General features: G+C 44.8%; 1 protein-coding gene and 1 pseudogene across 1 annotated transcript in view; both read right to left on the reverse strand.

The window, feature by feature from the left end:
• Nucleotides 1-24,353, reverse strand: part of LOC126260961 (laminin subunit gamma-1) — a 1,198,090-nt gene that overhangs the window by 621,402 nt on the left and 552,335 nt on the right. The window lies entirely within an intron of this gene.
• Nucleotides 11,008-11,125, reverse strand: LOC126261403 (5S ribosomal RNA; annotated as a pseudogene).

Genomic DNA, 24,353 nt, shown 5'->3' on the forward strand with positions numbered 1-24,353 from the left:
GATGCCTTGCAACGAGCTGTTCAGAAGAGATCTCCACCCACTCGTTCTGTTTCGGATTTATGGACACCCCTACAGGATTCATGGAGTCAGTTCCCCTCCAGAACTACTTTAGACATTAGTCGAGACTCTGCCACGTGGTGTTGCGGCACTTCTGCGTGGCCCTACACGATATTAGGCAGGTGTACCAGTTTCTTTGGGTCTTCAATGTACTTTACATGCGTTCTACAGAAGGCTGCTGAAGATTGGATTGGTGAATCGGATATTTATTCCAGAGTTACTGAATAGGGAATAAAAAGTTTTATAGCACAGATCTTTACTGCAATAAGCAGGTTTAGTTGTTGGTAGGTGATTTTAGTTATTCACAAATTTGGGGACTTGTGCAGGTCACACTTCAGTACCTGACAGGGAGTTGATAGAATGATGTTCAGACTATTTCTCAACCATTATTAGTTACTTCATGTTCGGAGACTGCTGTTTCCGCGACTGTATGTTCAATTAATGAGAATCTGCTCCAGTTGTTAATTCGTTGATTTTATTCGATTGTTACACTCTGAAACAGCACGTGAAAAATAAACATCTAAGTCTTTTATGCGAGCTCTGATTCCTCTTATTTTATCACGGTGGTAATTTCTCTGTATGTTGGTGGGACTCAAGAAAGTATTTTCGAAATCGGAGGCAAAAATTAGTGATTGAAATTTCGTGAAAAGTTCTCAGCGCAACGAAACACGTCTCTGTTTTAATGCTTGCCACACTAATTCCTTTATCATATCCGTGACACATTCCGCTATTTCGCGACAGTACAAACCGAGCTGCCATTCTTCGAACGTTTCCATTAGCCTCTGTCAATTCTGTCTGGTAAGGATTCCACACCGCACAACAGTACTGCAGCAGGGGACGGACGGGTTTAATATAGGCAGTCTCTTTAGTACATTTGTGCATCTTGTAAGTGTTGTGCCTATAAAACCCAAAATATTTTGTATGGTGGTTCCAATTTAATTGTTCATAATTATAATACATATTTACTTACTTGAAACGACGACCCTTAAATTCCTTTGATTTATCGTGCAACTAAAATTTTACGGCATCTATTTAGTGATCATGAGGAGGACCTCACACTAGTTATTGCTTAGACTCACTTGTGACGTGTCGCACCGTGCAGATATCTTTCGTGAATCATTCTGTAAATCATACTGATCCTCTTAAGAATTTATTAGACGTATCTTCAGCAAACAATGTAATAGGGCTGCTCAGATCGTCTCCTAAATCTTTTTTTGTAAGTTAACAACAACAGAGAACCTGTAATATTTCCTTACGGACTCGATGACTTTCAATTACTATGAACTGTGACCTTTCTGAAAGGAAATAACGAATTCAGTCGCACAGCTGAGAGGACACGGCACAGGCACGCAACGTGATTAGAAGACGATTGTGAGCAACGGTGCCAAAGGCTTTCGCAAATCTAGAAACACGGAATCAGCTTGAGATCACATGTCGATAGTACTCCTTATTTCGTGTGGGTAAAGAGCCAGCTGTGTTCGACTTGAATAGTAATTTCTGTATCGTGGAGACCTGCATCAAATCACTCTTCGGAATGCAGAATGTAACACCAACAGCTCGCTCGGGTACCATATGGAGTCCTAACTGAAATTCACTACTAGCCATTAAAACTGCTACACCAAGAAGAAATGCAGATGATGAACGGGTATTCATTGGACAAATATACTAGAACTGACATGTGATTACATTTACACGCAATTTGGGTGCATAGATCCTGGGAAATCAGTACCCAAAAAAACCACCTCTGGCCGTAATAACGGCCTTGATACGCCTGGGCATTGAGTCAAACAGAGTTTGGATGGCATGTGCAGGTACAGCTGCCCATGCAGCTTCAACACGATACCACAGTTCATCAAGAGTAGTGACTGATGTATTGTGACGAGCCAGTTGCTGGGCCACCATTGACCAGACGTTTACAATTGGTGAGAGATCGGGAGAATGTGCTGGCCAGGGCAGCAGTCGAACATTTTCTGTATCCAGAAAGGCCTGTACAGGACCTGCAACATGCGGACGTGCATTATCCTGCTGAAATGTAGGGTTTTTGCAGGGATCGAAAGAAGGGTAGAGCCACGGGTCGTAACACATCTGAAATGTAACGTCCACTGTTCAAAGTGCCGACAATGCGAACAAGAGGTGATCGAGACGTGTAACCAATGGCACCCCATACCATCACGCCGGGTGATACGAAAGTATGGCGATGACGAGTACACGCTTCCAATGTGCGTTCACCACGATGTCGCCAAACACGGATGCGACCATCATGATGCTGTAAACAGAACCTGGATTCATCCGAAAAAATGACGTTTTGCCATTCATGCACCCAGGTTCGTCGTTGAGTACACCATCACAGGCGTTCCTGTCTGTGATGCAGCGTCAAGGGTAACTGCAGCCATGGTCTCCGAGCTGATAGTCCATGCCGCTGCAAACGTCGCCGAACTGTTTGTGCAGATGGTTGTTGTCTTGCAAACGTCCCCATCTGTTGACTCGGGGATCGAGACGAGGCTGCACGATCCGTTACAGCCATGCGGATAAGATGCCTGTCATCTCGACCGCTAGCGATACAAGGCCGTTGGGATCCACCACGGCGTTCCGTATTACCCTCCTGATCCTACCGATTAGATATTCTGCTAACAGTCATTGGATCTCGACCAACGCGACCAGCAATATCGCGATAGGCTACAATCCGACCTTTATCAAAGTCGGAAACGTTATGGAACGTATTTCTCCTCCTTACACGAGGCATCACAACTACGTTTCACCAGGCAATGCCCGTCAACTGCTCTTTGTGTATGAGAAATCGGTTGGAAACGTTCCTCATGTCAGCATGTTGTAGGTGTCGCCACCGGCGCCAACCTTATGTGAATGCCCTGAAAAGCTAATCATTTGCATATCACAGCATCTTCTTCATGTCGGTTAAATTTCGCGTCTGTAGCACGTCATCTTCGTGTTGTAGCAATTTTAATGGCCAGTAGTGTATAAGGGGATCGAAAATGGAAGCATTAGCCGGTGGGGCGTCCCCCTTACGTGATAAACCGGGACTTGCCGGCCAGTGGTTGTGGTCGACGCACGTGCCGCGGCGCGTCATCAATTTCCCGGCCGCTGACGCGCTGTATGTCAGCGGCCGCGTTATCACCCGGGCAGCGTCACCTCTCCATCAGAGCGCCGGGCGACCGGCTGGCCGCGTCCTGAGAACATAATTAATTCCCGAGGGAGCGGCTTATCGCGGCGCGGCTACCGGGCTGCGACGGCGGGGGGAGTGCCGCGGTGAGACGCCCACGCCGGGCTGCCTGCGGTAAGTGGGCCATCCTTCATTCAGGGGACGCTGCCCCGAGCCCCGGAGAGACAGCCGTCACTCAGCGACCGGTTGCGCCGGGCACAAAGATGCCGCCTCCACACATTCGTAAACGACCGTGTCGAAGAAGACGTATTCACTTCCCGTGTAGGCGCTGTTGGGATCCAATTATGATAATATGGATTATATGAATGCGTCGTAAGAACTTGATTGATTCGCCTCGACGGGCAGTGCACCCACAATCTTCCGCGCGGATGTACACTTACATTCGACCTCCAGCCTGAATCTAAAGTTAGCCAGCATGGTGGAAATGGTTGGGGACTTCGGATTGGTGGCTCTAGATGGGAGTGTATCTTAGCTGGAGGCCATGCTGAGATAGTCCGCACGTGGTTTACGCAACTGCCCATTAAGTAGGAGGAGATCACGGATTCGATTTCCGTTCCAGCATCCATATTCACACGTCGCCGCTGATTTCAAAAAATGGCTCTAAGCACTATGGGACTTAACATCTGAGGTCATCAGTCCCCTAGAACTTAGAACCACTTAAACCTAACTAACCTAAGGCCATCACACACATCCATCCCCGAGGCAGGATTTGAACCTGCGGCCGCTGATTTCACATAAAGTCCCAATGCAGCTGGTATCATTAGGTTCTTCCCTTTCCTCCCTAGCACTTCAGTTTACAACTATGATAACTCTCTCCTGCAAGTAAGGGAGTGAGATGTTGAAACATACCCTTAGGAAAATTTATATTTTACCGTGCTGGAAAACCTCTACATTATTTGATTTTCAAGCAGCTGAGCAGAACTGAATGCACTCAGACATTTCTCTCTTTACTTATTCTGATCAACACTAAACTGACAAACAATATTTTTTTAGCGCAACGCTATCTGACTTTCAATAATCCCCACAAAAGAATGGCCCTGACTAACAATAACCTATACGTTCGATGAGATTTCAGGATTGCAGCCGGATCATGTTGACTTCAAGAATCACAATAACCTACACCTTTCATGAATCACTTACCTCACAAAAATCTTCGTTACTCGAACTACTGCAATACAGCGAGCGGCAATACTGCCAGCTAAATAAAAGATTCTAACTGCTGAAGGCACTAACTACTGATAGGCATAGTTTGCAAATGAAAGATTTTGATAGAGAACAAACAATGTATTTACCTTAATAATGTTCAAAAGTCATCCATGATATCCAGTATTACAAATGTACTCTTTCTGATGGAGACACGTCCAGATCGTCCGCTCTCAAAATTCTGCCATCTCTCTCCCCACATCCACCACTGCTGGCGGCTCACCTCCAACTTCGCAACGTTACGCGCTGTTCACACCCAACTGCCCAACACTACAATAGCAATTATTCCATCAATGCAAACCAGCCACAGACTGCACACAGCACAGTGAATGATTTTCATACAGAGCGCTACGTGGCGTTACCAACATAAAAACCTAAACAGCCTATTTACATAAAAGCGGTATGTGGCGTTACCAACATAAAAATCTAATCAGCCTAGTTACAATGTGAGTAATAAAAGGGGAGACACAAATGTGTAATCCAGGAAGTAGAAATCGGCAGTGTGGAATAACTCCGTGCAGTCACTAAAGCAGAGACTAGAAACGTCTACAGGGCTATTTCTTTGCTTCCACAGCAGAGGAAGAGATGGGGAAGGCAGATCTTATTATGGGAAATAAAAATTATTTATATTTTCACTATGATTTATGATGCTCAAAGTTGGGTCTGGTGTGTCCCTGAGCTGACTCGAGGAGCGTTAAGTACAACGCTCCTTATCAAACAAATCTTTCATCATACAAGCCGAGCGAGTGAATGCTCGATCTTTCATCTGAACAACAAGTCGGCTATGGTTATATTTTTTATTTGTGGGTCTCCTAACCGTGGAAAAGTTGTAGGACAGTGACAGAGCTTGAAATGTCAGTCAAGACTGAGATTTAGAGTTCTTTAGTTGCTCTAACGATAGACATAGCCGGCCGCTGTGGCCGAGCGGCTCTAGACGCTTCAGTCTGGAACCGCGCGACCGCTACGGTCGCAGGTTCGAATCCTGTCTCGGGCATGGATGTGTGTGATGTCCTTAGGTTAGTTAGGTTTATGTAGTTCTAAGTTCTAGGGGACTCATGACCTCAGATGTTAAGTCCGATAGTGCTCAGAGCCATTTGAACCATTTGATAGACATAAATTGCAGTAAAATTAACAGAGACCAAAGTTCACTAAAACTCACATCAAATTGCGGAATGTGGGAAGGTGCCGAAAAGCGTGGAAGGCTGTGTGAAGAAAGCACAACGCCATTTGCTCATCCGGGCAGCTCGATAAATCAGACTAAGTGATACAAGAAGATGCCACAAATTGTAATCAAATTAATAAATAGAAGTTGTGTGTTAAAGTAAGCAAGTAACAAACTGCTCAGAATGTAGATGGCACTACCACATCTTGCAACATTTACATTTTTCCAAATCAGCTAGTGTGTGCCAATTAGTACCAGGCAGCGACCAGAGTTCACTCTCTCTCTGTGATGACCCTGAGACGAATGCCCAGAATATAGGTTCAGAGTCTTTCATTTTCTATTTTCGACAAAGCTCTGCGAGGAGGGGATGACTCAATGCTATTTGCAATGTGGCGGACGAGAATGACACTTATTTCACAGAAAAATAAGGGAACGCACCCACTTTTCGCATGCAAAATGCACATCAACAAACCAAGAGGTTGGCACCAGCCTGGAGCAGTGTTTCATCGATTGTCGGGCTCTTTGTGTCATCACGGTGACGGGGCAACTCAGTTCGATTGGATAAGCAAAATTTTGGAGTAAAAGCAACCGTCATTCTCACACTGTCCACGCAGCGCTTCGGTGTTTCGACCTTTGATGTCAATGCGGAAAAGACAAAAATGTCAAACTCAATTATTGTCTGAGGACAACTGTGGGTGCACGGTGCCCCCTGATCATAGCAAGGCCGGGGCGCTGGCTCTGTCCCAGTAGTATGCCGTGGAGACTGCCCATGTCCCTGGCCGCGCAGGATTAGCCGAGCCGTCTAGGGCGCTGCAGTCATGGACTGTGCGGCTGGTCCCGGCGGAGGTTCGAGTCCTCCCTCGGGCATGGGTGTGTGTGTTTGTCCTTAGGATAATTTAGTTTAAGTAGTGTGTAAGCTTAGGGACTGATGACCTTAGCAGTTAACTCCCATAAGATTTCACACACATTTGAACATTTCTTTCCATCTCCCTTGGGATGCGCTTCTCCTAAGCAGATTCACAGACTGCCTTCTGCCGACAACAGGACCCCGAGACCACAAAGCTTTTCCCCCGGCACGCAGGTCCACTACTCAAACAATGATAACCACGAAATGGTGGCAGAGAATGGAACAATATTGCATAGTGATGTGTGACAGTAATGTCAGAATGTCCAGCTGCTGCCTTTATTGTTTTCCACTAATCATGGTATTTTTAAAGCAGAAACGACTTCAACCCCAATCAGCTGGATACCAATAAAAATAAATTACTGTCATCAACATAGCTATGAGGAGTAATCATAAATTTTTAATTTCGCATCGAAAACATAAAGTTACATGACTAATTTCCCACATCACGTTGACGAATGCATTATATTAACTTTCATGCTCATCGGGGCCTTCAAACATGGATACGTCCATCGTGATGTCAGCGGAACCAGGACTCTCGAAAGGAGATTACCTCTCCTGTGTTCAGTACTGTCGCGTGACGCATCACTGCCAACCCAGCTGTCTTTGTTGTTGCGTCTGGACACGCTGCAGCAGTAGTAGCTGTGCTGACTGCCTTTGTTGTCCAGAGGTCGTGGCACTGACCAGGTGGATACTTTTGTTACAGCAAAGAAACCAATTTCCAGACTACCACATGACCGAACGGAAAAAGGCCTACCCTCCCGGGCATTGGTCGTAAACCGGTGTTGAGATCCCGAATGGCATTGAGTGTGGCCCTCCTGAATCCACAAATAACGGCAAGGTGGTCGTGGGGACCCCACCATCGCGAACACCGACGTCAGTACGTTGTCCTCGCCGGTGAGTGTTCATCGGAGGTGAGTGTATCATCTGGATTTCCCCAGGGAAGTGTGGTAGTTCCGCTGTTCTTTTCTATCTACATAAATGATAGGGTGAATAGCGATGTGCGGCTGTTTGCTGATGATGCTGTGGTGTATGGGAAGGTGTCGTCGTTGAGTGACTGTAGGAGGATACAAGATGACTTGGACAGGTTTTGTGATTGGTATAAAGAATGGCAGCTAACTCTAAATATAGATAAATGTAAATTAATGCAGATGAATAGGAAAAAGAATCCCGTAATGTTTGAATACTTCATTAGTAGAGTACCGCTTGACACAGTCACGCCGATTAAATATTTGGGCGTAACACTGCAGAGCGATATGAAGTGGGACAAGCATGTAATGGCAGTTGTGGGGAAGGCAGATAGTCGTCTTCGGTTCATTGGTAGAATTTGGGGAAGATGTGGTTCATCTGTAAAGGAGACCGCTTATAAAACACTAATATGACCTATTCTTGAGTACTGCTCGAGCGTTTGGGATCCCTATCAGTTCGGATGGAGGGAGGACATAGAAGAAATTCAGAGACGGGCTGCTAGATTTGTTACTGGTAGGTTTGATCATCACGCGAATGTTACGGAAATGCTTCAGGAACTCGGGTGGGAGTTTCTGGAGGAAAGGAGGTGTTCTTTTCGTGAGTCGCTACTGAGGAAATTTAGAGAATCAGCATTTGAGGCTGGCTGCAGTACAATTTTACTGCCGCCAACTTATATTTCGCGGAAAGACCACAAAGATGATATAAGAGAGATTAGGACTCGTACAGAGGCATATAGGCAGTCATTTTTCCCTCGTTCTGTTTGGGAGTGGAACAGGGAGATAAGATGATAGTTGTGGTACGAGGTACCCTCCGCAACGCACCGTATGGTGGATTGCGGATTATGTATGTACATGTAGATGAAATCGCACTCTCTACAGGACACGACCCTTCCGCTGTTAAATTCCGACATGTGCTGGTAGATGTTTCTCCTTCTTGCACAAGATATAAAACGATCTTCTCAGGAAAAGCCAACATTAAAATACGGTTCGAGATCAGAAATTCGTTGCGTGATCTTTCCGTATGGAGAAAGTACATACTACTATCTACATAGTACTTAATTTGAGCTGTTGCGTTACAAAACTAATGATTTACATATGCAAGCACATAGTATCCTTTATGCCAATTCGATTTGTAGGGCAGTTACTGTGTAACTATTATATCCGTTAACCAATATTGTTTCATCAAATGTTTAATTAATTTTGCCAAATAGTACTTATTAATGACTCCCACGAATCTTCTGTTTATACTTGTCTGTTACAAGCTATTGCATCTTCAAGGGTTTGTGTTTCTGTTCATTTTAGACTCGTTCACCAAACCGTATACAATTGCAGAGTTGTACAACCTTGATGGATGATAGAACAGACGCGTTTCCGTATTTCAAAATCAGATTCATTCGCTTTTAGCCGTCTGGACTGTGTCACTTGACTTGTAAGACTAAGCATAGGGCAGTATCGAGGGATGTCCTGGGTGAGCCGTGTGTGAACCCTTTGACGAAATTACGTCGCTGGAAGGGCGGGTCGCGTGCTGAGGGCAGTGCCCTTCGGTCGCTGGACACGCCCTGCGCTGCGGCCGGAGCCGAGCTGCGATAAATCCAGCGATCGGCCACGCCGGACCCTAATTAATTTGACGCTGTCGGCCCAGAGTTACGGCGCTCGCCGTGCATCGCATCGTTATCAGGGCTGCCAACCGTCCTGCGCAACACGCACTCAGATCTCCGGATTGGCGGCCCTGTCCGTCCGACATCCGAGGCGCGATCGCTGCCTACGGAAGCAGCATAATGAGTGAACATTAACCCAACGTAAGGGTACATCGAAGCACTTGGCTATCTTTTGCCTTGTTTATTTCTCTGTGAGGTGTGGCTACAGCAATTTAGCTCTTTTTTTACACACAGCTGTAGGACGACGCCTACAATTTCCTATACTTAGAGATGCTATCTACGTAGTGCTATTAAGACACATAAGTGTTCGCCTCAGAAATACTCGTGTACGTCAACAGGTACGCAGCTCTGTCAATGAACGTACAAGTTGCGCATGCTAAGGATACGCAAGTGACAGATTTTACGTAAAGACACTAAATATTCCTGTAGAAAACAATCATTTTTTGCAATATGTATTTGTAGTATAAACGCATCTAGTTTTTATTTTGGTACCACTTCAGTACCGCTGATATCTGGAACTTCCCACTCTTTATGTTTGTCTCAACAGTCGTAAGTTTTCGCCTGGATTACTAGGCCGAGAGAACCCTAGTGTGAGCCTTTAGATACTATGAATTACTGGGGACGGACAAAAATATGAAAACACCAAAATGAGAACACATTACCGTGACTAATACGACGTAGGAAAACCATTAGCATTCAAAACACCTTCCAGTTGTCTCGGAACGGATAAATACAGATCCTGCACGGATTCAATGGGATCTTATACCATTATTCTAGTAAAATATTGACAATTTTAGGTAACGATGATGGAGTTGGATAGCGATAACGCACCTTACTCTCCAAATTATACGACGAAGGCTCAATAGTACTGAGATATGCTGACTGTGGTGGCCGAGAGACATGCGACAGTTCATTCTCGTGCTCACAAAGACAGCCCTGGACGTTGCGAGCTGTGTGAAGGGAGGCCCTGTCACCCTGGAACACAGCGTCACTACTGAGGAACAAACATTGTACAAGTTTCCAGAATTATATTTTCTCTATGAAGCGGAGTGTGTGCTGATGTCAAACTTCCTGGCAGATTAAAACTGTGTGCCGGACCGAGACTCGAACTCTGGACCTTTGCCTTTCGCGGGCAAGTCCGGCACACAGTTTTAATCTGCCAGGAAGTTTCATTGTACAAGTAGGTCACATGATCTAATTTAATGTTCTCCGTTACGGATGTGTGGTAACGGTTGTTATGTTTTACAGCAATAGTTACTAGCAGCTCAATAAAGCGTTTCAGGAGATAACATCAAGTTGTGAAACATACAGGGTGACAATTATTGAACTATATGAAATAAAATCGTCATAACTTCTGAGTGGTTTGCGTTAGGACGTTCAAACTGCACGGTTCGCCGCAGAGCAAGAAGGGAATTAAAATGCGCATGCCGGGGTCAGCAGATGATGGTTGAAGTGATCGCTGTAGCAACCAGAAATCTACCAATACCAGTATTACTGGCCCTGTTTTGATCACAACCGAGGTAGACTCTTCCTACACGTCGGTCAGCGGTCTGAAGATGGCGCAGTAAAATTCTGTAACTGATAGCCAAATAAAATAAGTTTGGAAACTAGACAGTTGAAAGGTGTTTAATTTGACATCCTATGTGTACTTTGGTTTGGCTGATAGGGAAGGCATGCACTCCGTCTTCAGGCCACAAGTGGCCCATCGGGACCATTAGACCGCCGTGTCATCCTCAGATAAGGATGCGGATAGGAGGGGCGTGTGGTCAGCACACCGCTCTCCCGGTCTTTACGATGGTTTTCTTTGACCGAAGCCGCTACTATTCGGTCGAGTAGCTCCTCAATTGGCACCACGAAGCTGAGTGCAGCCCGGAAACTGGCAACGGCGCATGGCTGCCCGGATGGTCACCTATCCAAGTGCCGGCCACGCCCGACAGCGCTTAACTTCGGTGATCCGACGGGAACCGGTGTATCCGCTGCGGCAAGTTCGTTGCCTGATAGGGAAGGACTCACAGTAAATGTGTTGAGCTCAATCTGCTTGTGCAATGAATTTTTTCTGAAAGTGCCAGTTGGCGTAGACCTTTTGTTTCTCACCTCCTAATCAGTATCAGTCAGCTTTGTGTCAGTCTAATTAGGGAGGCACTGTCTGAAAAAAGTCAAACTATGTTCTGCCAATCTTGTAATTAGAATTAGGTTGATTCTGCATTGTTTACTTCATATCTGTACGGTTTTTGCAGTCTATATATTTCTTCAGAATAAATGATTTACATATCCAAACTGTGATTCAGTGTAGTAGCATCCCGACAGGAATAACTGGTATGATTTGCTAAACCGTAGTGAAGTAAAACTACAACACGATACTTCGTCCTATGGAAATCCCTAGGTCTAATTTGTCAACGGAAAGGCCGTTTTAATCATTTGTAGGTAGGAGGATCCCATTGCGAGACAGCAGTAGGTAACCACACATATACACGCTGTATGTTACAAACACCATGGAGATTTACAAAGGATGAGTTCCGTTCCCCTGTTATGGGTTTAATATTTTAACGACGTATGAGTATTTTTATACTGGTTAGCATTTGGCTCCTATTTTTAGGAATGGTGTTAGTTTATGGAGCATTATACCAACAGTTCCTTTCTTAAATCTCGTTCAGATGTGCAACTGAGGAAGTGATTTGACATCACGAAACCGGTCGCAATTTTATAAAGGTTCATAATATACAGCGGAAAGCAGTTTGTTTGTCAAATTCGGATGATTTCAGATGCAGTTGCCCACAACATTAAACTACCTTTTGTAAAACTATTTTATATCCACAAAGGTTACAAATAAATGTGCACGCATAGAGGTTACAAGTACTTTGAAAAACAATGAGACGAGATATACGAAAAAGCTTTTGTTTTCGTTCGAGACTGTTGTATTGCCTCCTGAGTTAGAATGGCGGGCTGCAGCTAGCTGGAGACGCGGTACCGTGACCTCATTTCAAACTACGATCGCGACGGCGCGTGGGAGGACAGCCGCTCATATACAGCAATCACGACGAGCGGCCCGCAGTACAGACGGCGCGTTGTAATTCAGCTGGGCGTGGCCGCACACCGCCCACGCTCTGACCGGACGCTCTGCCTTCACAGAGCACACCAGTAATACGAGCGGGCGCCGGCAGTGTTTACCGACGCGACGCCGCGCGGGGGAGAGCGGCGTCTCCCTGTAGGGACGTACGTTTAGCGTCTTATTACGCCGCGGGGTAATTTGAGGGCAGCAGCAGCAGCAGCAGCAGTAGTGAGGACCAGGCGCTGCAGCGGCGTCGGGGCCGGACCATAACGTTGTCGAGTTAGCGCCTTGTTAGGCTGAATGGGCCGCGAGCCGCCCACGTGTGGCGCTCGTAGCGGCCAGGTGTCTCCCACGCCCATTCAACCAGCCAGCGACGTCCCGGGAATGTGGTCGCAGTAAAAATAACCGCGAGATTTGCCACGCGCCCGTCCAAGGACGAAGCACTAAGCAACAAGACGGAGGTGCCGTAGCTCGGGACAGTTACATACCGCTGGAATGCCTATGCGGGCCCTCGCCGTCCCGACCGGTAGAGATGACGGGAGATAAGAAAGCTGGCGACGTTTTATGGCACAGTAATCTGCTACGTGGCCGGCACGACTTTCCATCTTCCACAGCGAGGAAGGAAGAAGTTTCCATATACACCTCCGCCATATCACCTCTACAGTGTCTACAGTATGTTCGCCCTTTTGTTTCCTGCCATCAGTCTTCCAACGACCTCTGTATTCACATGTTTACATTTATTTGTATGGTAAGACTCATTTCTCATGACCTAGAAAAGGATATCTCACTGACTAAACAATGATTACTTGAGAACTGTACAGACAATTTTCATTTCTTTTTGTTTCTACACTAGGGACCCACTCTGGCTTCGCACAGCTAGCAGAACCAAGTATCTACGGCTGGACGACGTGTATGGCGTACCGCTAATTTCGATTATAGATCACTGTCATTAAAATTCTGGCTCGAGCTACGGCCACTTGCAGGCCATTCGGCTCCAGTGCCATGTGGGACGAGCTACACTTACTGTGGGACGTTTTTCCACATGTCCCAAAATAACATCCTTATGAAGGACCTTCTGCAGTGAAATCTTGGAACAAAGCACCATCTGCCATGCAACATCCTACTAAGCGCCATCTGCCAAGCAACATGGTACAAAGCACCATCTGCCACGAAACATGGCACAAAGCACCATTTCCCACTCAATGTGGTGCAACGTACCATCTCCCATGTGCCATGCAACATGCTATAAAAAGCCCCATCTGCCACACAACGTGGTACAAAGTGCCATTTTCCATGTGCCATGAAACATGCTAGGAAGCGCCATCTGCGACACAACATGGTACAAAGCACCATTGCCATGCAGTGTGGTATAAAGCACAATCTGCCACACAACACGGTACAAAGTGCCATCTTCATTGCAACATAGTACGACGCGCCATCTGCCATGCAACGTGCTACGAAGCACCATCTGCCATGCAACATGGTGCAAAGCACCATCTGCCATGCAATGTGGTCCAAAGCACAATCCGCCATGCAAAATGGAACAAAGCACCATCTGCCACACAACATGGTACAAAGTGGCATCTTCGATGCAACATTGGACAAACTTCCATCTGCCATGCAGTGTACTATGAGGTGCCATCTTCCATGCAACGTGTTTTGAACACAATCTGCCACGCAACATAGTATGAAGCAACATATGCCATGCAATGTGCTACGAAGCGCCACCTGCTGCACAACATGGTACAGGGCACCATCTGCCACGCAACATGGTACAAAGCGCCGTCTGCAATACAGCATGCTACGAAGTCCTATCTGTCACGCAGCATGGTATGAAGCACCATCCGCCACACAACGTGGTATGAAGTACCATCTGCCACACATCATGGTGCAAATCACTCTGCCATGCAATCTTGGTATGAAGAACCCTCCGTCATGCAATATTTGCACAGAGAACCCTGAGCCACACAACGCTGGTACGGCACACCGTCTGCCACGTAATGTTGGTAAGGAGTACCCTCCACCACGTAACATCGGCATGAAGCACCATCTGCAGCACATTAGTACGAAGCACCCTCTGTTACAAAACATTGGTACAAAGCACGCTCTACCACACAAAAATCTCACGAAGCAAACTCTGCCACACAATTTCGGTATGAAGCACCTTTTGGCACGCAACATCAGTAGTACGCACCGTCCGCCACGTGACACTGGTACAATCTTGCCGCTAACATTGATACTCGCCTGACAGCAAAGCCAGGCCACACAAGCTACTGTGATTCTGAAGAGGTCTGCCGTTCACCTCCATGTGGCAATGACATCGTTTTCACTGCTGAAGGGGGACTTTAAAACGTCATAGTTCACCCAATTTGAGCTAAATATTTATAAACTATATATAGGGTCGTTGAGCTGTTCCTACCTATGGGTTTTATGCAACCCGCAGATTTTCATATTCTCTCGCTCACTACACGAAAGTTATTAGTCCTACAGAAAAACTGAACAGAACCTTTTTCTAGGAAATTTAATGTAGTTAAGTTTTGTTCTGGCATATGTTATCGCTAGAGGCCGTAATTTTTCTCGAATTGCTCGAAAACTGCGGCCTCCAGCAAGAACATATCTCAGACAAAAAAAAAAAAAAAAAAAAATTACTACATTCAATTTACTACAAACACGCACTGCTTATTTTTTCTATAGTATGAACAGTTCGCGCTTAGCGAACGAGGGAATGTGAAAATCTCGCGTGAGGTTTTTGAATGCGTTGTAGGCTGCAGAAAACGCGTAGGTAGGGGCAACAGAATCACTATGTACATAAGGACCTACCTGATAAATTAGTGCAAACCTTACCAGAATCCCTATAGTGCCTACGGAGATTAGCCTTTAGGCGGAAGTACAAATGGTTGAAATTTCTCTAAGCACTATCGGACTTAACATCTGAGGTCATCAGTCCCCTAGACTGAGAACTATTTAAACCTAACTAACGTAAGGAGATTACACACATCCATGCCCGAGGCAGGAGTCGAACCTGCGACTGTAGCAGCAGCGCGGTTGCGGACTGAAGTGCCTAGCACCGCTCGTCCTTAGCGGCCGGCTTATACAGTACACCACATTAAAGTATTTAATGCTCTCATATGAACTTATTCTGTACAAAAAGAGGAAATAAAAAAATTCGTGCCCAGATAACAGTTTCTGTTCTATACGTTTTGGCAACCGCGAGAATATAATATCCTTTTCGTTAATTTGTAATGAAAGCGACATAATAACTTGCATAGTTACATGGCGAATCGTTAAAAGACATGTGCTATTTCCTCTAAGAACTGCAACAGAATCATGAAACACGTAATTTAAATAGGCTAAAAAAATGGCTCTGAGCACTATGGAACTTAACTTCTGAGGTCATCAGTCCCCTAGAACTTAGAACTACTTAAACCTAACTAATCCAAGGACATCACACACACCCATGCCCGAGGCAGGATTCAAACCTGCGACCGTAGTGGTAGAGCGGTTCCAGACTGTAGCGCCTAGAACCGCTCGGTCTCCCCAGCCGGCAATTTAAATAGGGTTTTAGTTCTTCTCTGAATACTTTTGGATTTTATGACACTACCAGGAAGGAGACGGGCGAATATTAAGATAGAACCAGTTATTATTAGCCAAGTACATTTAAATATCTTGCAAATACTATCACTGAGGACATGAGATTCATCACGAAATGAAAACTCGCAGAGCTATAGCGATGGAGGCATTCAGTAGCAAGAGAGGACTATTAAGTAGCAAACTACATAATTGGCTTGACGAAAAGGCCAGGAAAGTGTTTTGCTTGGAGAGTGGCACTCCGAGGGACAAAGAAATGGACAATGAGACGGGAAGATGAAGAAAGGCGAGAAGCATTCTTAGATGTGGCTGTGGATGAGAATGGAGAGGATAAGATGGAAGGAAAGAGTGAATAACGAAAGAGTGGTGGGAATGTTTGGTGAGATGGGAAGATTGCTCTAAGTTATAAGAGACAGGAAGAAGAACTGGATAAGACATTCGTTGTGACGGGAGTGCTTGCTCCCAGATACTGTGGAAGAACTAGTTTTTGGGAGGAAATTGAGAGGAAGGAGGACATAAAAGATGACATAAGGATAAGCGGAAAGTAGGCAGACCTGAAGGGGGTGGAGGAAGAAAGGAGAGCATGGAGAGTTACCATGTGAAAACGTGCCTTTGAGTAGAATACCAATAATGACGATCAAGTTATGAACTTGTGACGAGATTTTAAGCAACACGCAAAGAGCTAAACAGAGTTACTTGACTTTTCTTTTCACTACTCCTTCGCGGTGGCTGTTCTTGATTCGTATCTCGATGTTCAGGAGATGGTCTGTCAGGGTGCAGAGTGCGGCGTGGATCAAATGCGGCAGTCGGAGGAGGGTTGGCCACACTCCCTCGGCCTTCGGCTGTCTGGCGGCACTGTTCTGTGGTAAAGGGCTGACGAGGGGCGAAGGGCTGGAGGTTCAAAGGGCGCCACAGGACAATGCAGTCTCGCTCCACATTGTGCGCATCCGACAGCCGGTCGGACGAATGCTCTCTGCACCGTGCTCAGGCGGAACTGCCTTTCTCGTTAATATCGTGTTCTTGTAACTTTCTCGTTTGCGTATCATTTCCAAGGTAGCAAAAGTTTATGCACAAGACTTTATTCTTAATGTCTTCTTATCATCATATCTGTATTACCAAACGTCTAAAATGGTCCACTAGCCCATTTCCATGTTGCCTATGTAACGGCTTACAGGGACAGCAAAAATTTGATTTCCGTATTTCATGTAACTGTTGACCGAATTTACATATTGAAAGTGCATTAAATGAATTCACAATTGCAATTAATGACAACGATCAACTGGAGGCCGGAATGACGACAGTGAAAATTTGTGCCGGACCGGGACTTGAACCGGATTTCACGCTTATCGCGAGTGGTCGCCTTACAATTTCTTTTTAATCCCATTTTGGTTGTTGTATTTGTTCGGGGCGGACGTCCTATGACACTTGTTAAAGTTCATCATTGATCCATTCCCTCAGTTTTTGTTTATTACAGAGGGCAGCTATCCCTCTGACCGAACACGCTGAGCTACAGTGCCGGCGACCATTTGGCTATCCGTGCACGAATCACGGCCTGATCCAGACTTCCGTATGTCGTCAACCACGCATCTGCAACCTGGACTCGTACATCCATGGCATATATGTCCAAGGGAACTTTACATCGTAATCAGAATGACACAAGCACTGAAATAACGTATCGAATTTAAAATGCTGTCACACTCTACTCATTAAAAGATATAGCCTTAAGTTGAAATTTTAGGACAATAAGTCATGTTATAAATTTAGAACCCGTGTATATGTCTTCGGGCAGAGTACCTCACACCGCGCAAATTAGATAGACTATATTAATCCTGAATTTGAGAATGAAACGCCTTACTGACTTCCAACAAGCACATAACTGACATAACTGAAACGTTTTCAAAACATTTACTCGTTGACGTTCTCCACAAAATAGTGAGAAGAAAAATGTTTATAGCTTTCTACGGTTTTTCTGCTCACGCAGTAAAACTTCAGCATCAGTCATTGCATTTTAATTTATTAATTCTTTACTACTAATTCTATTCACAACTCATTTTGATGACAATATTCCCATATACCACTGAATATACCTGGAGAATTATGTCATTGCACGGCATATAGTTATGGCATATGACGTCGTAAACACTGAGATGCGTGAGAAAATAACTTTACCCAACTGTTACTTGACTTCAGGAAGGCATTGTCCAGCACTGCAGTCTAGAGAGAGAGAGAGAGAGAGAGAGAGAGAGAGAGAGAGAGAGAGAGAGAGAGAGAGAGAAAGAGCTTATCGAGTATCAGAGATGATTTGCGATTGGATTCAAGACTTCCTTGCCGACAGAACTCGACACGTCGCTCTTAACGGAACAAAATCGAAAAACGAAAAGGTAATTTCCGAAGTAACCCAAGGAAGTGCGGTACGACCGTTGCTGTCTACAATATATGTAAATAATCTAGTAGAGAGCGTCGGATGCTCTCTAAGACTCTTCGCAGATGTTGTGGTTGTCTATAGCAAACTAGCAGATGATTGTAATTATTCGCAGAATGACCTCCAGAGAATTGATGAATGGTGCAGGCTCTGGCAGTCGACCCTGAACGTTAATAAATGTAACTTATTGAGCATACATAGGAAACGAAATACACTACTGTATAGCTTCGCTATTGATGACAAACCTCTGGAAACAGTATCTGCCGTAAAACATCAGATAGTAACTATCCAGGGCGACCTTAAGTGGAATGACCACATAAAACAAACAGCGGAAAAAGCAGATGCCATGCAAGACTCAGATTCATAGGAAGAATCTTATGGAAATGTAACTCATTCACGAAAGAAGTGGCTTATAAGGCGCCTGTTCGACCGGTTCTTGAGTACTGGTCATCTATCTGATCTCTGCCAGATAGTACTGATAGAAGAGATAGAGTAGATCCAACGAAGAGCGGCACGTTTCGTCACGGGATCGTTTAGTCGGCACGAGAGCGTTACGGAGACGCTCAACAAACTCTATTGCCAGACGTTTCAAGAGAAGCGCTGTGGATCACGGAGACATTCACTATTGAAATTTCGAGGGAGCACTTTCCGGGAACTTCGGAAAACATATTACTTCCCCCAACATACCTCTCGCGCAGTGATGACGAGGAGAAAATTCAAGATATTAGAGCCAATACAGAAGCTTATCGGCAATCATTCTTCCCACACGTTACTCGCGAGTGATTGGAGCACAGTTAGTGGCACAAAAAGTACCCTCCGCCACACACCATTAGGTGGCTCGAGGAGTATGATGTAGATGTAGATGCAGATGAGTGCAAATTACTTATCCGGAGTCTCATAATCAAAACAGTTAGCTAAACTTAATTTCAAATCTTGTAGAACCAATACAATTTGTTTATACGTCTTCAATATTAACGTTTTAAATGTTTAACGTCAAATTTTTAACACATGAACTCATTTGCAAAGTTATCACACGTTTGATGATGTTTTACACGCGAAAAATCGATTCTTTAAAGAATCTAGGGGGAGGGGTGTTACTGGTGCGAACCAAAACACATTTAATAGCGTTTTCCATAACCATTAACAGAAATTTAGACAAAGATTTAGGTAATGCTTTGCAAATGTAGAAGTTTCATGGGTTTCCACCAGCATGAAATTTACAAGGTACCAGACATTCCGATAACAATCCCTGTCACCACTTCTGGCATCAAAGAGCCAGTGACTATACAATAGAAATGAAATGTTATACAATTATGACACAGTCACAAATCAAGTTTTATATTAAGCTACAAGCATTTTGAATAGACATAGCTTCATGTTTCAAACCTCAACTCTTTTTCAGCAAATTACTCAGAGTGGATGTTACAGTAACATGTTAAATGTAACATAAATTTATATACTGAATAATGATATTAGATAAACCCAAAATCCTGTAACGATGTCAATATAACTTCTTGTGGAATGTTGTTAGATTCTCTCTTCAGGTATTTTTGACGTTCTTATTACCTAACGAATTAGGCATGAACAGTGTCTGTTACAAGCACAGTTTGTAGAATTTATACATGATGGTTATGGCTTTCGTTCTTCGTTTTGTTGTTTCACAATCACCCTCTGTTCCATGGTGGTTTTCTATGCGTTCTTGGCGAGATATATAGCAGCAACAGTAGGTAAGTGTGAAATTACAGAATACTACACAAAATCGCAGTGACCACGTTGTCCTTAGTGCAGCATTTTAACACGTAAATTTACGTTACGTTTCAAATGTGAACGCAACATTTCCTCTGAATGATAGCCTGACGAAGGCGGTTCCCGTAATTTTGCCTCTTTTATCACCCGACTAACTGACAAACGCGACATTGCTCGGGTATTCATCTTACCGAATTTCTATTAGAAATGGAAAAAAATGAACTGTGTTTGTTGTGTAATATCGAAAATATTTCATTTTCATATACTCGTGAAAACCCTTTCGAAATTATGAAATTGTAGTACAAGGAAATATGGATAATGTACAAATGTGTAAGTAAAGTATCCAAATTAAGAAACAGAGTATCCAAAATACAAATTCTCTGTAATGTTTATTTAAGTCAGAACTTGATTATAAACAATATTTCTAGTTACATGTCCAGGAGCTACAGTGAATAGATTTAGTACCAAAGAAATAATAAATTTAAGTGTCATGTAGGATGTGGCAATTTTTCACGCATCTCATTGTTTATGACGTCGTTCCTCATGAACCACGATTGTTATTCGGAAAGAAAGGTCCGAATCACCATAAGTAATTGAATGTCGCTCTAACTAAGTAACGCGCATGCGCACATGTCTTGCTCGTCAAACGAAGCCATTTGCGTTGGTACTGCACTGTGCTGTTTGCAGTGTCCTTTCAAAATGTTTAAAACAGCTGATCAGCCCGGTCACAAGAAATACGTTCAGTGATTCTTTTGACAGCAAGGAACGTCGCAGCAGCGGAAATTCATTGAGAGGTAAGTGAGGAGTGTGACCACCATGCCATAAGTGACATCAAAATTCGTAAGTGGGTGACAGCTTTCAACGACGGACGGGAAAATGTCCGTGTTGAGCTGATAACAGGCCGATCATCAATGATCTCGGAAGATCTGGTCAATGCTGTGGACGAAAAATTTCACGAAGACTGAAGATTCACAATTACAGCTTTAGCATTGTAATTTCAGATTTTGGCGAGAAACAACTGCACAAAATTGTCTCTGAAAAGTTGCAACTGCTCAAATTGTGCACAAGTTTGGTTCCCAGGCTGCTTACTGGGAAACAAAAAATGGAAGGAAAGGCTTGTCCTCTTGATTCTTGGATATTATATGGAAAGTGGTAAATTTTTAGAGAACATTGTCACATAGGACGAGACGTGGGTTTCTCACATGACCCCAGCATGTAAACGGTAGTCAACGGAATGGTGTCTCACGACATTATCAGTCAAAGTCAAGGCCAAGCAGACAAGCTGAAATAACAAATGCAACGATAAACACAACCGCTTACTGCACAACTATGACTAAGCTCCAACCTGGCCTTCTGACGTCTGGAGTTTTGTTGCTGCATGACAATGCCAGATCCTGTTGTGCCATTCACACCTAAAATCTGATCATATCTTTTGTATGCGAACAGACTGTCCACCTACCGTACAATCCAAACTTGGGACCGAGCACTTTTGAATTATTCGGCTACCTAAGGAAGTTTCGTGGCGGGAAGCGCTTCGCAATAGATGACAAGGTGAAAGAAGCAGTTAAAGGTACGTATCCTCACAGGCGGCAGACGTCTATCACTTAGGGATGCAAAAGCTTGTGGAAAGTCTTGAAACCGGCCGAAGTGGCCGTGAGGTTCTGGGCGCTTCAGTCTGGAACCGCGCGACTGCTACGGTCGCGGGGTCGAATCCTGCCTCGGGCATGGATGTGTGTGATGTCCTTAGGTTAGTTAGGTTTAAGTAGACCTACGTTCTAGGGGACTGATGACCTCAGATGTTAAGTCCCATAGTGCTCAGAGCCATTTGCACCCAGCCATGAAAAATATTTAGACAAAAATTGAAACTATGAAGAAAAACAGAGAAACTTGTTAAAGAATAAAATTAAAGGTTTTTTTAAAATACTATGATGTTTATGTTTTATAAGAAAACGGACCTTACTTTTTGAATAACTCTCGTACGATAGGTAGGTGGTTCATACCCCCACACCGATTGCTGTTTGGCAGTAAGGTATGTATGTTTGCAATCAGTCCAGTGGTTTAGGATATGTGGCATATATACACATACATACATACATTTTTGTAATATGTATGGATGAATGAAGGTTGAACTTTTATTATTTGTTGCAAGATTAAGCTTACAAAAATTTCTACTGAGTGAAAGTAATTTCATTTGTGTTTTGTTGCTTCACACTCACCTCCTGTTACATTGTGGCATTTATGTCTTCCAAGTGTTTGGCCAGATATGTAGTAACAACAGTGTATGAGCATGACGTGACAAAACACTGCTCGATAATACTAGTCTCCAAGCAGCTCTATTACAAACAGGTCCTTGCAGTCGGTATACCACTATGTTAGCACCTGTGACGACGGCTACCAGCAACACAGATGTGTCTGGTGGGTTGTCGAAGCTCTGGCCTACTGACGACACTACTAACTGATCACGTTATTATTGCCTTTGCCCTTCTATGGCCATTGTCGGAAGCATGCGATGACGTTAAGGTAAACAAGAACAGTTGTAACTAAGAAAACGCATCGCAATGTGAATGCCTTCAGAACAGTTGTCCTCGTGAAATACCGATAAACCGGCCGAAGCACCCAGGTGCAATAACATTGTGGTCGGCTAATACCTCAGGATAATCGAACGAAAACATTCTTGCCGACAATATCAGTGAACAAGCGTGTTGCCGGGGGAACCTAGAGAAGTTGCCATGAAAACGCGCGGCACTAACTTTGCCACGATAGGTGTCAACCTCACCACCAGTGGCACGAGTATCGCCGCCAACAGCACTGCAATTGCGGGCACTACTCCGCATCCGCGAATCACGTGTCTACCACGCGCAGAAAGGATGTACTGCTGCCGGCCGCGTATTTAGGATGCTGCCGGACCGCTATGCAGCCAGTTTATTTCGCTGAGTCAAGCGACGGTCTTCTCATTGCGGCGTCCAAGCAGCCAGCAAGTTTCTGCCTGCATACCATCCTGGACATCTCGCTTCTGCAGCATCAGTGAGCCGCCAGCCGTCAGATACGAGCCTCAGCCACTCCGGCACTAACTTTGCCACGATAGGTGGTGGTCTTTATCCAGTATCTTCAAGAGATTGCCATGTTCGTATGAGTTTGACAATGCTAATGGCAAAGGGTGGCCGGATGCCCTTCCTGTCGCCACTTCCCTCTCTAGCACGGAATTTGTATTACTCTCTCCTGTCTGCATCTAGTGTTATCCCGTGTGAAATGTTTGCGAATTGTGTAACTGAGGATGGACGTGGGTATCAGCCCGGTATTTACTTAGTGGGAAGAAGGAAACCACCTAAAAACCATATCCAGGCTGGCCGGCACACTGGCCCTCGTCGTTAATCCATCGCATCGATTCAATACAGGGCTGGCGCTCGATCCCGAAACCTGGAAGTCTGCGAAAGCGCGCAGCTATCCGGTTGGGTTTCCCAGAACATTAACAAGTTACACGAATATGTATTACTGAGTTGTGCGGGATAATTCGGAAAATAAGGTCCGATCTGTCGCGAAATGGAAACCACTGTGAAAATAAAAAATGTTTTATTTGCAACAGTTAGTTACATCCTCTAGCTACTTCTCTACATAGTCGCCGTTGCATCATAGTGTTGTACCAACTTTCTAATGCCCTCGTCATAGAAGGCAGCCGCCAGTGCTTTCCGAAAATTCTCTACGCTGGTCTACTGCTCGTTCTCTCTGCCTAATGTTGTCTTTATAGCGAGCGGTTCATGTGAATAGAGATAAAACTCATGGGGAACTAATTACGGGCTGTATTGTGGGTAATCGAACACTTCCCGTCAAAACGCTGCAGATGCATCTTCATTGCCTCTGCAGAGTGCAGCTGAGTATTGTCATGAAGAAAACGCATACAGTCATGTTACGTGGGCTGCATGACGTCATCCGAAATCTCTCACCAGGCTCTCGAACTTGGCGGGAGACACTATTTTCTAGCCGTCTTTAGGAGCTCACTGTGCGCCCAGAACTGAAAAGAGCGATGTTACGCGATCGACGGGCGTACTAGAGACACTGTCCAACAAATCTGTGCGAAGCTTCAACGGATTCTCACTGTGGTTTCCATTTCTCACCCGATCGGAGCTCACTTTCCGTATATCCCTCGTGATTCAAGACAGTTTTTGACATATCGATGTCTACCAGGCACCAGGCCTTCCACTATAGCCGTTTACGTTTCTAAATGAAGCATTCTACGGACGTCGGAGTTCGCTACAGGAAAATATCGCTTTACGGTGAATCAAATCATAAAAGCTTAGAGAATGTAATGTACAATAACCTAACGAAGATGCATCAGCAAAAGGCGAACGTCTAAGGCTAGGTGTGTGTTTCTCTGAGGAGGCGGCCTTTGTCCTCTCCTCGGCGCACAACGGCTTTCGCAG

The sequence above is a fragment of the Schistocerca nitens genome, chromosome 5 (genome assembly GCF_023898315.1).
Source record: "Schistocerca nitens isolate TAMUIC-IGC-003100 chromosome 5, iqSchNite1.1, whole genome shotgun sequence".
Lineage (NCBI taxonomy): Eukaryota > Metazoa > Arthropoda > Insecta > Orthoptera > Acrididae > Schistocerca > Schistocerca nitens.